Raw genomic sequence first — 14,527 nt, forward strand, 5'->3', positions numbered from 1 at the left:
AGGTAGCAGGGTGCAGGAGACAGACAGCAGAGACAGGTAGCAGCAGTGACAGACAGCAGGGTGCAGGGTGCAGGAGACAGACAGCAGAGACAGGCGGCAGGGTGCAGGAGACAGACAGCAGAGACAGGTAGCAGGCTGGTGGTTGAAAGAGACAGGCAGCAGTGACAGGTAGCAGCAGAGACAGGCAGCAGGGTGCAGGAGACAGGAAGCACTGACAGGCAGCAGCAGAGACAGGCAGCAGGGTGCAGGAGACAGACAGCAGAGACAGGCAGCAGGCTGGTGGTTGCAAGAGACAGGCAGCAGTGACAGGTAGCAGCAGAGACAGGCAGCAGGGTGCAGGAGACAGGAAGTACTGACAGGCAGCAGCAGAGAGAGGCAGCAGGGTGCAGGAGACAGGAAGCACTGACAGGCAGCAGCAGAGACAAGCAGCAGGGTGCAGGAGACAGACAGCAGAGACAGGCAGCAGGGTGCAGGAGACAGACAGCAGAGACTGGTAGCAGGGTGCAGGAGACAGGAAGCACTGACAGGCAGCAGCAGAGACAGGCATCAGGGTGCAGGAGACAGACAGCAGAGACAGGCAGCAGGGGGCAAGAGACAGACAGCAGAGACAGGTAGCAGGGTGCAGGAGACAGACAGCAGAGACAGGTAGCAGCAGAGACAGGTAGCAGCAGTGACAGGCAGCAGGGTGCAGGAGACAGACAGCAGAGACAGGCGGCAGGGTGCAGGAGACAGACAGCACAGACAGGTAGCAGGCTGGTGGTTGCAAGAGACAGGCAGCAGTGACAGGTAGCAGCAGAGACAGGCAGCAGGGTGCAGGAGACAGGAAGCACTGACAGGCAGCAGCAGAGACAGGCAGCAGGGTGCAGGAGACAGGAAGCACTGACAGGCAGCAGCAGAGACAGGCAGCAGGGTGCAGGAGACAGACAGCAGAGACAGGCAGCAGGGTGCAAGAGACAGACAGCAGAGACAGGTAGCAGCAGTGACAGGCAGCAGGGTGCAGGAGACAGACAGCAGAGACAGGCGGCAGGGTGCAGGAGACAGACAGCACAGACAGGTAGCAGGCTGGTGGTTGCAAGAGACAGGCAGCAGTGACAGGTAGCAGCAGGGACAGGCAGCAGGGTGCAGGAGACAGGAAGCACTGACAGGCAGCAGCAGAGACAGGCAGCAGGGTGCAGGAGACAGGAAGCACTGACAGGCAGCAGCAGAGACAGGCAGCAGGGCGCAGGAGACAGACAGCAGAGACAGGTAGCAGCAGCGACAGGTAGCAGGATGGTGGTTGTAAGAGACAGGCAGCAGGGTGCAGGAGACAGGAAGCACTGACAGGCAGCAGCAGAGACAGGCAGCAGGGTGCAGGAGACAGGAAGCACTGACAGGCAGCAGCAGAGACAGGCAGCAGGGCGCAGGAGACAGACAGCAGAGACAGGTAGCAGCAGCGACAGGTAGCAGGATGGTGGTTGTAAGAGACAGGCAGCAGGGTGCAGGAGACAGGAAGCACTGACAGGCAGCAGCAGAGACAGGCAGCAGGGTGCAGGAGACAGACAGCAGAGACAGGCAGCAGGGTGCAGGAGACAGGAAGCACTGACAGGCAGCAGCAGAGAGAGGCAGCAGGGTGCAGGAGACAGGAAGCACTGACAGGCAGCAGCAGAGACAAGCAGCAGGGTGCAGGAGACAGACAGCAGAGACAGGCAGCAGGGTGCAGGAGACAGACAGCAGAGACTGGTAGCAGGGTGCAGGAGACAGGAAGCACTGACAGGCAGCAGCAGAGACAGGCAGCAGGGTGCAGGAGACAGACAGCAGAGACAGGCAGCAGGGGGCAAGAGACAGACAGCAGAGACAGGTAGCAGGGTGCAGGAGACAGACAGCAGAGACAGGTAGCAGCAGAGACAGGTAGCAGCAGTGACAGGCAGCAGGGTGCAGGAGACAGACAGCAGAGACAGGCGGCAGGGTGCAGGAGACAGACAGCACAGACAGGTAGCAGGCTGGTGGTTGCAAGAGACAGGCAGCAGTGACAGGTAGCAGCAGAGACAGGCAGCAGGGGGCAGGAGACAGGAAGCACTGACAGGCAGCAGCAGAGACAGGCAGCAGGGTGCAGGAGACAGGAAGCACTGACAGGCAGCAGCAGAGACAGACAGCAGGGTGCAGGAAACAGACAGCAGAGACAGGCAGCAGGGTGCAAGAGACAGACAGCAGAGACAGGTAGCAGCAGTGACAGGCAGCAGGGTGCAGGAGACAGACAGCAGAGACAGGCGGCAGGGTGCAGGAGACAGACAACACAGACAGGTAGCAGGCTGGTGGTTGCAAGAGACAGGCAGCAGTGACAGGTAGCAGCAGAGACAGGCAGCAGGGTGCAGGAGACAGGAAGCACTGACAGGCAGCAGCAGAGACAGGCAGCAGGGTGCAGGAGACAGGAAGCTCTGACAGGCAGCAGCAGAGACAGGCAGCAGGGTGCAGGAGACAGGAAGCACTGACAGGCAGCAGGGCGCAGGAGACAGACAGCAGAGACAGGCAGCAGCAGAGACAGGCAGCAGGGTGCAGGAGACAGACAGCAGAGACTGGTAGCAGGGTGCAGGAGCCAGACAGCAGAGACAGGCAGCAGGGTGCAGGAGACAGGAAGCACTGACAGGCAGCAGCAGAGACAGGCAGCAGGGCGCAGGAGACAGACAGCAGAGACAGGTAGCAGCAGCGACAGGTAGCAGGATGGTGGTTGTAAGAGACAGGCAGCAGAGACAGGTAGCAGCAGAGACAGGTAGCAGCAGAGACAGGCAGCAGGGCGCAGGAGACAGACAGCAGAGACAGGCAGCAGCAGAGACAGGCAGCAGGGTGCAGGAGACAGACAGCAGAGACAGGCAGCAGGGTGCAGGAGACAGGAAGCACTGACAGGCAGCAGGGCGCAGGAGACAGACAGCAGAGACAGGCAGCAGCAGAGACAGGCAGCAGGGTGCAGGAGACAGACAGCAGAGACTGGTAGCAGGGTGCAGGAGCCAGACAGCAGAGACAGGCAGCAGGGTGCAGGAGACAGGAAGCACTGACAGGCAGCAGCAGAGACAGGCAGCAGGGCGCAGGAGACAGACAGCAGAGACAGGTAGCAGCAGCGACAGGTAGCAGGATGGTGGTTGTAAGAGACAGGCAGCAGAGACAGGTAGCAGCAGAGACAGGTAGCAGCAGAGACAGGCAGCAGGGTGCAGGAGACAGGAAGCACTGACAGGCAGCAGCAGAGACAGGCAGCAGGGTGCAGGAGACAGACAGCAGAGACAGGCAGCAGGCTGCATGGTGCAGGAGACAAGCAGCAGGCTGGTGGTTGCAAGAGACAGGCAGCAGAGCTCAGGGGCCCGTGGTTTCCGGCGGAGCTCTCACTCTCTGTCTCTGTCTCTGTCTCATTTCCTGCTCTCTCTCAGGCTCGGCCGGGGGGGCTGGACCGGTTCTGAGATGGAGGGGCCGCTGCTCTCGTCCACCGCAGGCAGGTCAGCACTTCACTACTTTTCTTTCCCGAGGGGTGTGGGGGTGAGGAGCCCGCCGGGCGGAGGGGGGGGGGGGGGGGGGGGGGGGGAGTGAGGGGGGGGGGGGGATGAGGGGGGGGGGGCAGCCTCTACTTCTCGCTTCACGTGTTTGCTTCTCTTCCGCCCGTGTCTGCTCTTCCGTGGCTTCTCCTCCCTCCTCTCCTGCGCTGGCCTGAACCTTCCCTCCTTCTCCCAGGTCCGTGCCCTGCGTCCTTCACCCTCTCCATCGCCCCTCTCAACCCCCCAGGACCCCCTCTCCACCTGCCACCGACCCTCTTAACCCTTCCCTCTTCCCCGCCTCGTCCTCCTCTGTCCATCTTCTTCCCCCGTGCCCTCGTCCCGCCCTCCCCTTCCCCACCCTTCAACCTCTACCAGATGGTCACTCCCCACCCTCCTCCAGCTCAAGATTAAAACTAAAGTCGACTTTTTTGGCCTCTTCCACGTTTACCTCTCCCCCCTCTCCTTCTCCTGCAGCCTTTATCCCTCCCCCACCCAGGACTTCTCTTCCCCCATCCACTGCCCATCCCTCTGACACCCCCTCTGCCCATCCCTCTGACGCCCCCTCTGCCCATCCCTCTGACACCCCCTCTGCCCATCACTCTGACACCCTCCTCTCCACTTCCCTCTGACACCCCCCTCTGCCCAGCACTCTGGCACCCTCCTCTCCACATCCCTCTGACACCCTCCTCTGCCCATCCCTCTGACACCTCCCGTCCACATCCTTCTGACACCCTCCTCTGCCCATCCCTCTGACACCATCCTCTCCACATCCCTCTCACACCCTCCTCTCCACCTCCCTCTGACACCCTCCTCTGCCCATCCCTCTGACACCTCCTCTGTCCATCCCTCTGACACCCCCTCTGCCCATCCCTCTGACACCCTCCTCTGCCCATCCCTCTAACACCTCCCCTCCACATCCTTCTGGCACCCTCCTCTGCCCATCCCTCTGACACCCTCCTCTCCACATCCCTCTGACACCCTCCTCTCCACATCCCTCTCACACCCTCCTCTCCACCTCCCTCTGACACCTCCTCTGCCCATCCCTCTGACACCCTCCTCTGCCCATCCCTCTCACACCCTCCTCTGCCCATTCCTCTGACACCCTCCTCTGCCCATCCCTCTCACACACCCTCTACCCATCCCTCTGACACCCTCCTCTCCACATCCCTCGGACACCCTCCTCTGCCCATCCCTCTCACACCCCCTCTGCCCATCCCTCTGACACCCTCCTCTGTCCATCCCTCTGACACCCCCTCTCCACATCCCTCTCACACCCCCTCTGCCCATCCCTCTGACACCCTCCTCTGTCCATCCCTCTGACACCCCCTCTCCACATCCCTCTGACACCTCCTCTGTCCATCCCTCTGACACCCCCTCTCCACATCCCTCTGACACCTCCTCTGTCCATCCCTCTGACACCCCCTCTGCCCATCCCTCCGACACCCTCCTCTGCCCATCCCTCTCACACTCCCTCTGCCCATCCCTCTGACACCCTCCTCTGCCCATCCCTCTGACACCCTCCTCTGCCCATCCCTCTCACACCCCCTCTGCCCATCCCTCTGACACCCTCCTCTGCCCATCCCTCTCATACCCCCTCTGCCCATCCCTCTCACACCCTCCTCTGCCAATCCCTCTCACACCCTCCTCTGCCCATCCCTCTCACACCCTCCTCTGTCCATCCCTCTGACACCCCCTCTGCCCATCCCTCTGACACCCTCCTCTGCCCATCCCTCTCACACCCCCTCTGCCCATCCCTCTCACACCCCCTCTGCCCATCCCTCTGACACCCTCGTCTACCCATCCCTCTGACACCCCCTCTGCCCATCCCTCTGACACCCTCCTCTGTCCATCCCTCTCACACCCTCCTCTGCCCATCCCTCTGACACCCTCCTCTGTCATCCCTCTGACACCTCCTCTCCACATCCCTCTCACACCCTCCTCTGCCCATCCCTCTCACACCCTCCTCTGTCATCCCTCTGACACCTCCTCTCCACATCCCTCTCACACCCTCCTCTGCCCATCCCTCTCACACCCTCCTCTGTCATCCCTCTGACACCCCCTCTCCACATCCCTCTCACACCCTCCTCTGCCCATCCCTCTGACACCCTCCTCTCCACCTCCCTCTGATACCCTCCCCTCCACATCCATCTGACTCCCCCCTATCCTATCTGACTTTCTCAGCATCTGTCTTTCCTCTCTCCATTGCTCTTCACCTTCCATTCTTGCCCCATCCCTCCACCCTCCACCCCATCCTGTCCCCATAACTCCACGTCTCTTCTTCCACTCTCAACCCTGTCTCTCTACCTCTCTTCCTCCACCCTCCATCATCCGCCCATCACTCCACCTCTCTTCCTCCACCCCATCCTCTCAAACTCGTCCATCTCTCTGCCTTAACTCTCCGTCCTCTGCTCGTCACTCCACCTCTCTTCCTCCACCCCATCCTCAGCCTACCCCTTAATCTCTCTTCCTGTCCCCTCAACTCGTCCCTGGACCTCTTTTACTCCGCCCTCTTCTCCACATCTCTCAGCCTTCCACCCCCTACACCCTCAGTCATGTCCCAGCGCCCTCCACCTTCCATTCTCTCCACATTGCACAACCTCTCTTCCTTCATCGCCCATCTTTTCTGTATCCTTCGCCTCAACCCCCTCCCCATCGCTCTCTCCCTCCCCTCCACCCTCCTCCATCTCCCTTTCTACACCACCCATCCTCTCCCAGTTGCTCCCCAGCTTCAGTCTTCCCCCAGCTCTAACCTTCGTCCTCTGTCTCTTTCAAGCTTTCCTTTGCTCCCTGTTCTACTTCACTGAAAAGTTTTGTTCATATGAAATGTGTTTGTATTTTATCAACATTAACTTGTAAAGTGCAAATGCTGTTGACTGTGTACAATTCACATTTAGAATTGCCATAAATAATGTAGGCCTGCACTTAAAATGGCCAACGTTTGGGCGCCATCTTGTTTACGTCATATGTGTATGGTATTTCTAGAGGAAGCTGAAACCTTAATTTACAAATGCGACAAATCTTTCTTTGCTTTCCAGTGTGAACTATTGGCCTTTATGTGGTAATAGTAGAATGTCCTAATTAATTAGCACAGTCCACTTCCAGAGTACAAGCTGTTCCAACATACCTGGGTTTGTTGCAAATAACTCAAGTTTGAAGGACATTTAGAGAAACTGTATTGTGAACGATCCCTAGAAACTAACGAGCTCTAGGTTGTATATGCTAGAAATTGGGTATTTTGTTGGCAGTCAGGTTACCAAGGACCCTCACTCTAGTCAGGGTAAGTCACACACAATCCAAATTATCCTGTGGCCACCCTCTGATAGCCTGGCACTGAGCAGTCAGGCTTAACTTAGAAGGCAACGTGTAAAGTATTTGTGCAATAAATCATGCAATAACACAGTATAAACACCACAAAAATAGACCACACAGGTGTAGAAAACTATACAATATTTATCTTAGTATATTAAGGTCAAAACAATCAAGATTTCATAAATGCAAGTAGAAATATCACTTTTGTAATGATAGAGCCTTTAGTTCTTAAAAACAACAATGGTCTCTTGCGAGCGCAAAGTACCTGGTTTGCGTCTAAATTATCCGCACAGCACCGCAGCGGGGTAGATGTGTGGAAAACGGGGAGGTATGCGTTAGTTTCTCTGGGCGCACACAGATGATGCATCAATGCTTTTTCCACGCAGCAGGGCTTTGTGTCAATTTCCGCCGCGCAGACTTGGATCCTCTTCGGGTTGCGGGGTATTTGGACGCCCCGGGGATGATGTGGAGAAGTCACAGAAGTTGCGTCGATCCGGTGGTCGATGCAAGGAAATTTCCATTGCACGGCAGATGCTGCGTCGATTCCTCTCGCAGGAAGTCGGGCTGTGTCGTTCTGGCTCGGTGATGTGTCGATCCAGTGGCCCATGCTTTTAAGTTCCTTTTGCAACGCTGGCACTGCGTCGATCTCCACTCGGGGAGCCTGGCTGCGTCGTTCCGGTTCGGTGATACAGTGGTTTTCTCACCGCAGGGCAGGCTGTACGTCGATTCCGGCAGGCTGTAGGTCGATTTTCCCCGCACAAGGAGTTCTTTGCAGGGATAAAGTATTTTTAGCCCTGAGACTTCGGGAAACAGGAGGCAAGCTCAATCCAAGCCCTTGGAGAGCACTTCTTAGCAGAGCCAGAGGGCAGCAAGGCAGCAGGGCAACAGCAAGGCAGCAGCCCTTTACAGCAAATTAGCCGGATGAGTCCTTTGGGCAGCCAGGCAACTTTTCCTAGCATGTTGCTGGTTCTGGTTCGGAGTTTCTTTCCCAGGAGGTATCTTGTCAAGCAGTGTCTGAGTTGGTAGGGTCAGAGACCTGGTTTAAATACCCAATGTGCCTTTGAAGTGGGGGAGACTTCAAAGAGTGTCTTAAAAGTGCACAAGGTCGCCTTTCAGTACAATCCTGTCTACCAGGGTCCCAATAGGGGGGTTGGCAATCCATTGTGTGAGGGCAGGCCACTGTCCTTTGAAATGTAAGTGTCAGGTCCTCCAGCCTTCCAGCCCAGGAAGACCCATTCAGTATGCAGATGTGTGCAGGTGTGACTGTGTTTGTGGTTGTCTGGGTGAAATGCACAAGGGATTTGTCAAGCAGTGTAGGAGGCTGGACTGGCTTGTAGTGAGTACCAAGGGGTACTTGCACCTTGCACCAGGCCCAGTTATCCCTTATTAGTGTATAGGGTGTCTAGCAGCTTAGGCTGATAGATAATGGTAGCTTAGCAGAGCAGCTTAGGCTGAACTAGGAGACGTGTGAAGCTACTACAGTACCACTTAGTGTCATATGCACAATATCATAAGAAAACACAATACACAGTTATACTAAAAATAAAGGTACTTTATTTTTATGACAATATGCCAAAGTATCTTAGAGTGTACCCTCAGTGAGAGGATAGGAAATATACACAAGATATATATACACAATAGCAAAAATATGCAGTATAGTCTTAGAAAACAGTGCAAACAATGTATAGTTACAATAGGATGCAATGGGGAAACATAGGAATAGGGGCAACACAAACCATATACTCCAGAAGTGGAATGCGAACCACGAATGGACCCCAAACCTATGTGACCTTGTAGAGGGTCGCTGGGACTATTAGAAAATAGTGAGAGTTAGAAAAATAACCCTCCCCAAGACCCTGAAAAGTGAGTGCAAAGTGCACCAAAGTTCCCCTAAGGACAAAATAGTCGTGTTAGAGGGAGAATGCAAGGAAAACACAAATCAGCAATGCAACAACGATGGATTCCTGTCTGAAGGTACCTGTGGAACAAGGGGACCAAGTCCAAAAGTCACAAGCAGCTCGGAGATGGGCAGATGCCCAAGAAATGCCAGCGGTTGGTGCAAAGAAGCTCTTACTAGGCTGAAGAACTGTGAATACTGCAGGAACGACAAGGGCTAGAGACTTCCCCTTTGGAGGATGGATCCCCCACGCCTTGGAGAGTCGTGCAGAAGTGTTTTCCCGCCGGATGGACGCCAACAAGCCTTGCTACACGCAAATCGTGCGTTTGGCGTTTTTGGACGCTGCTGGGGCCCAGGAGGGACCAGGAGGTCGCAAATTGGACCTGCAGAGAGAGGGGACGTCGAGCAAGACAAAGAGCCCTCACTGAAGCAGGTAGCACCCGGAGAAGTGCCAGAAACAGGCACTACGAGGATGCGTGAAACGGTGCTCGCCGAAGTTGCACAAAGGAGTCCCACGTCGCCGGAGACCAACTTAGAAAGTCGTGCAATGCAGGTTAGAGTGCCGTGGACCCAGGCTTGGCTGTGCACACAGGATTTCCGCCGGAAGTGCACAGGGGCCGGAGAAGCTTGCAAAGTCGCGGTTCCCAGCAATGCAGCCCAGCGAGGTGAGGCAAGGACTTACCTCCACCAAACTTGGGCTGAAGAGTCACTGGACTGTGGGGGTCACTTGGACGGTGTCGCTGGATTCGAGGGACCTCGCTCGTCGTGCTGAGAGGAGACCCAAGGGACCGGAGATGCAGCTTTTTGGTGCCTGCGGTTGCAGGGGGAAGATTCCGTCGACCCACGGGAGATTTCTTCGGAGCTTCTGGTGCAGAGAGGAGGCAGACTACCCCCACAGCATGCACAAGCAGGAAAACAGTCGAGAAGGCGGCAGGATCAGCGTTACAGAGTTGCAGTAGTCGTCTTTGCTACTATGTTGCAGGTTTGCAGGCTTCCAGCGCGGTCAGCGGTCGATTCCTTATCAGAAGGTGAAGAGGGAGATGCAGAGGAACTCGGCTGAGCTCATGCATTCGTTATCTAAAGTTTCCCCAGAGACAGAGACCCTAAATAGCCAGAAAAGAGGGTTTGGCTACCTAGGAGAGAGGAAAGGCTACTAACACCTGAAGGAGCCTATCACAAGGAGTCTCTGACGTCACCTGGTGGCACTGGCCACTCAGAGCAGTCCAGTGTGCCAGCAGCACCTCTGTTTCCAAGATGGCAGAGGTCTGGAGCACACTGGAGGAGCTCTGGACACCTCCCAGGGGAGGTGCAGGTCAGGGGAGTGGCCACTCCCCTTTCCTTTGTCCAGTTTCGCGCCAGAGCAGGGGCTAAGGGGTCCCTGAACCGGTGTAGACTGGCTTATGCAGAATTGGGCACATCTGTGCCCAACAAAGCATTTCCAGAGGCTGGGGGAGGCTACTCCTCCCCTGCCTTCACACCATTTTCCAAAGGGAGAGGGTGTCACACCCTCTCTCAGAGGAAGTTCTTTGTTCTGCCATCCTGGGCCAGGCCTGGCTGGACCCCAGGAGGGCAGATGCCTGTCTGAGGGGTTGGCAGCAGCAGCAGCTGCAGAGAAACCCCAGGAAGGGCAGTCTGGCAGTACCAGGGTCTGTGCTACAGACCACTGGGATCATGGAATTGTACCAACAATGCCAGGATGGCATAGAGGGGGCAATTCCATGATCATAGACATGTTACATGGCCATATTCGGAGTTACCATGGTGAAGCTACATATAGGTAGTGACCTATATGTAGTGCACGCGTGTAATGGTGTCCCCGCACTCACAAAGTTCAGTGAATTGGCTCTGAACAATGTGGGGGCACCTTGGCTAGTGCCAGGGTGCCCTCACACTAAGTAACTTTGCACCTAACCTTTACCAGGTAAAGGTTAGACATATAGGTGACTTATAAGTTACTTAAGTGCAGTGTAAAATGGCTGTGAAATAACGTGGACGTTATTTCACTCAGGCTGCAGTGGCAGGCCTGTGTAAGAATTGTCAGAGCTCCCTATGGGTGGCAAAAGAAATGCTGCAGCCCATAGGGATCTCCTGGAACCCCAATACCCTGGGTACCTCAGTACCATATACTAGGGGATTATAAGGGTGTTCCAGTAAGCCAATGTAAATTGGTAAAAATGGTCACTAGCCTGTCAGTGACAATTTGGAAAGAAATGAGAGAGCATAACCACTGAGGTTCTGATTAGCAGAGCCTCAGTGAGACAGTTAGTCACTACACAGGTAACACATACAGGCACACTTATGAGCACTGGGGCCCTGGGTTACCAGGGTCCCAGTGACACATACAACTAAAACAACATATATACAGTGAAAAATGGGGGTAACATGCCAGGCAAGATGGTACTTTCCTACACAACCCCCCCCCAAACGAAGGACAATAAGACTAGCCATTACCTGATGAGTCTTCATTGTCTAAGTGGAAATATCTGGAGAGTCCATCTGCATTGGAGTGGCTACTCCCAGGTCTATGTTCCACTGTATAGTCCATTCCCTGTAGGGATATGGACCACCTCAACAATTTAGGATTTTCACCTTTCATTTGTTTTAGCCAAAGTAGAGGTTTGTGGTCTGTCTGAACAATGAAGTGAGTGCCAAACAGGTATGGCCTCAACTTCTTCAGAGCCCAGACCACAGCAAAGGCCTCCCTCTCAATGGCAGACCAACGCTTTTCTCTAGGGGTCAACCTTCTACTAATAAAAGCAACAGGTTGATCCTGGCCTTCAGAATTAAGTTGTGATAGGACTGCCCCTACTCCTAATTCAGATGCATCAGTTTGGACATAGAATTTTTTAGAGTAACAAGGGCTTTTCAGGACAGGTGCAGAGCACATGGCCTGCTTCAGCTCCTCAAAAGCTTTCTGACAGTTTGCTGTCCATAATACCTTTTTAGGCATTTTCTTGGATGTGAGGTCATTAAGAGGGGCTGCAATGGAGCCATAGTTCTTAATGAACCTCCTGTAATACCCAGTGAGGCCTAGGAAGGCTCTCACCTGAGTCTGAGTGGTAGGGGGAATCCAATCAATAATAGTTTGGATTTTCCCCTGAAGTGGTGCAATCTGTTCCCCACCAACAAGGTGTCCCAGATAAACCACCTTACCCTGCCCTATCTGGCACTTTGAAGCCTTGATAGTGAGGCCTGCCTTTTGCAGGGCCTCCAAAACTTTCCAAAGGTGGACCAGGTGATCATCCCAGCTGGAGCTAAAGACAGCTATATCATCCAAATATGCTGCACTGAAAGCTTCCAGCCCTTGCAGGACTGTGTTCACCAACCTCTGAAAAGTGGCAGGTGCATTTTTCAAACCAAAAGGCATTACAGTAAACTGGTAATGTCCTCCAATGGTAGAAAATGCAGTCTTAGGTTTAGCATCTTCTGACATTTTGATCTGCCAATACCCTGCAGTCAAATCAAAAGTGCTTAGATACTTGGCAGATGCCAGTGTATCTATTAGCTCATCTGCCCTGGGTATAGGGTGAGCATCTGTTTTGGTTACCAAGTTGAGACCTCTATAGTCTACACAAAACCTCATTTCCTTCTTTCCATCTTTAGAATTGGGTTTTGGTACCAGTACCACAGGAGAAGCCCATGGACTGTCAGAGTGCTCAACCACTCCTAGTTCCAACATCTTCTGAACTTCTTGCTTTATGCAGTCCCTGACATGGTCAGGCTGCCTATAGATCTTACTTTTGACAGGTAAACTGTCTCCAGTATCTATAGTGTGCTCACACCAAGAAGTGGTGCCTGGCACAATGGAGAAGAGTTCTGAAAATTGTCCTAGGAGATTTATGCAATTATCTTTCTGCTCAGCAGTAAGACAATCAGCCAAAACTACACCTTCCACAAGAGCATCTTGTTCTGTGGAAGAGAAGAGATCAGGTAGAGGATCACTGTCTTCTTCCTGTCCCTCATCTGTTGCCATGAGCAGGGTGAGATCAGCCCTGTCATAGTAGGGTTTCAGGCGGTTGACATGGAGCACCCTAAGGGGACTCCTGGCAGTGCCTAAGTCAACCAAGTAGGTGACTTCACCCTTCTTTTCAACAATTGTGTGTGGACCACTCCATTTATCTTGGAGTGCTCTTGGGGCCACAGGCTCCAAGACCCACACTTTCTGCCCTGGTTGGTACTGAACCAAAACAGCCTTCTGATCATGCCATTGCTTCTGGAGCTCTTGGCTGGCCTGAAGGTTTTTACTGGCCTTTTTCATGTACTCAGCCATCCTTGATCTGAGGCCAAGTACATAATCCACAATATCCTGCTTAGGAGCTTTTAAAGGTTGTTCCCAACCCTCCTTTACAAGTGTGAGTGGACCCCTAACAGGGTGTCCAAAAAGAAGTTCAAAGGGGCTGAAGCCCACTCCTTTCTGGGGTACCTCCCTGTAGGCAAAAAGGAGGCATGGTAGAAGGATATCCCATCTCCTGCGGAGTTTTTCAGGGAGTCCCATAATCATGCCTTTGAGAGTTTTATTAAATCTCTCCACCAGTCCATTTGTTTGTGGATGATAGGGTGTTGTGAACTTGTAAGTTACACCACACTCCTTCCACATGGCCTTTAAGTATGCAGACATGAAATTGCTTCCTCTGTCTGATACTACTTCCTTTGGGAAGCCCACCCTGGAAAATATTCCCAGGAGGGCCTTTGCCACTGCAGGAGCTGTAGTGGTCCTTAAAGGAATAGCTTCAGGATATCTTGTGGCATGGTCCACTACCACCAAGATAAACCTATTGCCTGAAGCAGTAGGAGGGTCAAGGGGGCCAACTATGTCAACCCCTACCCTTTCAAAGGGAACCCCAACCACAGGCAGTGGGATAAGGGGTGCCTTTGGAGTGCCACCTGTCTTGCCACTGGCTTGACAGGTTTCACAGGACTTACAAAATTCTTTTGTGTCCTCAGACATCCTAGGCCAATGAAACAGTGGTACCAATCTGTCCCAAGTTTTCATTTGACCCAGGTGCCCAGCTAAGGGAATGTCATGTGCCAGTGTTAGGAGGAACTTTCTGTACTCCTGAGGAATCACTAATCTCCTGGCAGCTCCAGGTTTAGGATCCCTATTCTCAGTGTACAAGAGGTTGTCCTCCCAGTAAACTCTGTGTGAGTCACTGACATCCCCATTAGCCTGTTTGACAGCTTGCTGTCTGAGACCCTCTAATGTGGGACAGGTTTGCTGTGCCACACTCAGCTCCTCTCTGGCAGGCCCCCCTTCACCCAAAAGCTCAGCAGTGTCTGCTTCCAGCTCCTCTGGTGTAGGTTCTGCACAGGGAGGGAATTCTTCTTCCTCAGAAGTAGAATCCACTGTAGAGGGAGGGATAGTAGGAAGTGGTTTGCTTCTACTAGCCCTAGCTTTAGGGAGCACTTGGTCCATTGTTCCAGGATCCAAGCTTCCCTGTCCTTTTTGCTTTTTGGCCTGAGCCCTTGTCAAAGCAAAAATATGCCCTGGGATGCCCAGCATTGCTGCATGGGCCTCCAACTCCACATCTGACCAAGCTGATGTCTCCAAATCGTTCCCTAATAGACAGTCTACAGGTAAATCTGAAGCTACCACAACTTTCTTTGGACCAGATACCCCCCCCCCAGTTGAGATTTACAACAGCCATGGGGTGGCTTTGTGTTATGTTGTGAGCATCGGTTACTTGGTACTGGTGTCCAAGTATGTGTTGTTCAGGGTGCACCAGTTTCTCAATCACCATTGTGACACTGGCACCTGTGTCCCTGTAGGCCTGGACCTCAACACCATTTATTAGGGTTAGTTGCTTGTACTTCTCCAAGTTATGGG

At 53.9% G+C, this 14,527-nt stretch overlaps 1 protein-coding gene across 1 annotated transcript in view; it reads left to right on the forward strand.

Annotated features, from left to right (window-relative positions):
* The first annotated feature begins 3,389 nt into the window (after positions 1-3,389).
* LOC138261141 (phosphatidylinositol 3,4,5-trisphosphate 5-phosphatase 2-like) overlaps positions 3,390-14,527 on the forward strand; it is a 446,236-nt gene continuing 435,098 nt past the window's right edge. Inside the window, exon 1 of the mRNA XM_069209825.1 lies at positions 3,390-3,461. The gene's annotated coding sequence lies outside the window, so the exon portion shown is untranslated. The remainder of the gene's footprint in view (positions 3,462-14,527) is intronic.

This window comes from Pleurodeles waltl, chromosome 2_1 (genome assembly GCF_031143425.1).
Source record: "Pleurodeles waltl isolate 20211129_DDA chromosome 2_1, aPleWal1.hap1.20221129, whole genome shotgun sequence".
Classification (NCBI taxonomy): domain Eukaryota; kingdom Metazoa; phylum Chordata; class Amphibia; order Caudata; family Salamandridae; genus Pleurodeles; species Pleurodeles waltl.